Raw genomic sequence first — 3,931 nt, 5'->3', positions numbered from 1 at the left:
TGGCTCATGCTAGAAGTTCAAGTTCAATAAATTGTTACAGGAGTGAATGACCAAGCTTTCTGGGCCTTATATCACTCAATCAAAAAAAAAAAAAATGGGACTTTCCTGGTGGTACAGTGGATAAGAGTCCACCTGCCAATGCAGGGGACTCAGGTTTGATCCCTGATCTGGGAAGATTCCACATGTGATGGAGCAGCTAAGCCTCTGCACCACAACTACTGAGCCTGGCTCTAGAGCCCAGGAGCCGCAAATAATGAGCCCAGATGCTGCAACTGCTGAAGCCTGTGCTCCACAATAAGAGAAGCCACCACAATGAGAAGTCCATACACTGCAAGGAAGACTAACCACCGTTCACTGCAACTAGAGAAAGACCGAGTGCAGCGATGGAGACCCAGTGCAACAACAAACAAATAATTTTTAAAAATGGAATGTGATGATTCTATGACATCAGTATTACTTGCCTATAATTGCTGTAATGTATTACCACAAGTTGGTGGCTTAAAAATCCCACGAATTTATATCATATGGTCCTGGAGGTCACAAGTTTGAAATTTGAGTCTTATAGGGCTAAAAAATCTATGTATCATCAGGGCTGGTTTCTTTTAGAGATGCCAGGGGAGAATCAGTTTCTTGCTTCTATCCGGTTCTAGAAGATGCTGGCATTACTTGGCTCCTGGCTCCATCACTCTAAGCTCTGCTTATACTATCACAATTCCTTCTACCCACTTTGATCCTCTTGCCTCTCACTTATGGATCTTTATGATTAGATGGGCTTTCCTGGTGGCTCAGTGGTAAAGAATCCACCTGCAATGCAAGAGGCTGCCTGCAGTGTAGAAGACGCGGGTTCAATCCCTGGGTCAGGAAGATCCCCTGGAGAAATAAATGGCAACCTATTCTTGCCTGGAAAATCCCATGGACAGAGGAGCCTGGGGGGCTACAGTCCATGGGGTTGCAAGAGTCGGATATGACTTAGTGACTAAACCACCACCATGATTAGACTAGGCCCACCCAACAATCCAGCATCGTATCCTCATTTCAGGATCCTTAATTTAATCAAAGTTGCAAAGTCCCTTCTACCTTGTCAGGTTAACATATTCATATGTGAACATCTTCAAGGGACTATTTTTTTGTCCCACCGTAAGATGCTTCACAATTCTAAAATTCTGGACTCCTTTCAGTGCTGATATTGATACTAGGAACCAGACTTCCTAGGTGGTGCAGTGGATAAGACTCTGCCAATGCAGAGGACATGAGTTCTATCTCTGGTCCGGGAAGACTCCACATGCCTCAGAACAACTAAGCCCATGCAGCACAACCACTGAGTCTGTGCTCTAGAGATTGCAAGCCACAACTACTGATACTAAGAACCATGGAGTCCACCTGGTCCTGTTGTATGTGGACCCTACAGTCTATTACAAAGTTAGCAAAGCTGTCTAAAGGTAAATCAGAGCTACTGAAGGAGAACTTATGTATCAGATGATTCCTGTCTCTTGGATGAACTAGATGGCTCAATGTCTATGCCATACATGTGGGGATAAGAGCAAACATTTTTGTTACAGTATTTCTACTGACCTCACCTTGAAATGGCATTACTGAGAGGGCACTGTCTAAAGAAATCACTCACGTGGAATTCTCACATCCCCAGAAGGGAGTTTGACTCAGAACCAGACTAAGAACAAGATACTCTCAAGCACTGAAAAGATTATTGTGCCCCACTCCCATTTGTAATTTAAAAACAAAACACCTCTAAAGCACAAAATAAGGAACTAAGATAAATATCTAACTTCATGATGACTACTGAATGCTTGTTTTGAAATATCTCCCAAAATTTTATTTTAAGATTGCCATTTTATTCTCCTGCCTTCTTTTTGATGCACTAAATGCATTCTTAATCTTTTTTGTTGGATGGCACAGCCCAAAATATTCATGACCTACCAGAAAAAAAACACCATCTTTAATTAATCAAAATGGTAATTTCCAGATGTCATTTTATAATACCTTGCTGCTGCTGCTGCTGTAAGTCACTTCAGTCGTGTCCGACTCTTTGCGACCCCATGGACTGCAGCCTACCGGGCTCCTCCATCTTTGGGATTTTCCAGGCAAGAATACTGGAGTGGGTTGCCATTGCCTTCTCTTATAATACCTTAAGGTTTTACTAACAATTAAAAGGGGCTCTGGCATTCTAAATGCTAATATAATTATTTAAATTAAATATGGATCCAAAATTTATAATACCTAGGACCTAAAACAAAATCCCACTATGGATCTCAGGCTTTAAAATAGCCTATCTATTAAACAAAAATGTTTTTATTTATAATTACTCATATTTTCATTTTTTAAATCAAAGATATTAACTTCTAATCTGAGCCCCTGAGCAGCCTGAGATAATAAAGAGTTGACATTGTCTGAATAACTATTTTATGTCGATGTATCAGCAAATACTTTTTTTTTTTTAGCTTTTTATTTTTTTTAATTTTATTTTATTTTTAAATTGTACATAATTGTATTAGTTCTGCCAAACATCAAAATGAATCCGCCACAGGTATACATGTGTTCCCCATCCTGAACCCTCCTCCCTCCTCCCTCCCCATTCCATCCCTCTGGGTTGTCCCAGTGCACCAGCCCCAAGCATCCAGTATCGTGCATCGAACCTGGACTGGCAACTCGTTTCATACATGATATTTTACATGTTTCAATGCCATTCTCCCAAATCTTCCCACCCTCTCCCTCTCTCACAGAGTCCATAAGACTGTTGTATACATCAGTGTCTCTTTTGCTGTCTCGTACACAGGGTTATTGTTACCATCTTTCTAAATTCCATATGTATGCGTTAGTATACTGTATTGGTGTTTTTCTTTCTGGCTTACTTCACTCTGTATAATAGGCTCCAGTTTCATCCACCTCATTAGAACTGATTCAAATGTATTCTTTTTAATGGCTGAGTAATACTCCATTGTGTATATGTACCACAGCTTTCTTATCCATTCATCTGCTGATGGACATCTAGGTTGCTTCCATGTCCTGGCTATTATAAACAGTGCTGCGATGAACATTGGGATACATGTGTCTCTTTCCCTTCTGGTTTCCTCAGTGTGTATGCCCAGCAGTGGGATTGCTGGATCATAAGGCAGTTCTATTTCCAGTTTTTTAAGGAATCTCCACACTGTTCTCCATAGTGGCTGTACTAGTTTGCATTCCAACCAACAGTGTAAGAGGGTTCCCTTTTCTCCACACCCTCTCCAGCATTTATTACTTGTAGACTTTTGGATCGCAGCCATTCTGACTGGTGTGAAATGGTACCTCAGAGTGGTTTTGTTTTGCATTTCTCTGATAATGAGTGATGTTGAGCATCTTTTCATGTGTTTGTTAGCCATCTGTATGTATTCTTTGGAGAAATGTCTATTTAGTTCTTTGGCCCATATTTTGATTGGGTCGTTTATTTTTCTGGAGTTGAGCTGTAGGAGTTGCTTGTATATTCTCTAGATTAGTTGTTTGTCAGTTGCTTCATTTGCTATTATCTTCTCCCATTCTGAAGGCTGTCTTTTCACCTTGCTAATAGTTTCCTTTGATGTGCAGAAGCTTTTAAGGTTAATTAGGTCCCATTTGTTTATTTTTGCTTTTATTTCCAATATTCTGGGAGGTGGGTCATAGAGGATCCTGCTGTGATGTATGTCAGAGAGTGTTTTGCCTATGTTCTCCTCTAGGAGTTTTATAGTTTCTGGTCTTACGTTTAGATCTTTAATCCATTTTGAGTTTATTTTTGTGTATGGTGTTAGAAAGTGTTCTAGTTTCATTCTTTTACAAGTGGTTGACCAGATTTCCCAGCACCACTTGTTAAAGAGATTGTCTTTAATCCACTGTATATTCTTGCCTTCTTTGTCAAAGATAAGGTGTCCACATGTGCGTGGATTTATCTCTGGGCTTTCTATTT

Source organism: Bubalus bubalis, chromosome 15 (assembly GCF_019923935.1).
Source record: "Bubalus bubalis isolate 160015118507 breed Murrah chromosome 15, NDDB_SH_1, whole genome shotgun sequence".
NCBI classification, from domain to species: Eukaryota; Metazoa; Chordata; class Mammalia; order Artiodactyla; family Bovidae; genus Bubalus; species Bubalus bubalis.
The sequence above is the reverse complement of the archived record's forward strand: the minus strand, read 5'-3'. Positions refer to the sequence as shown.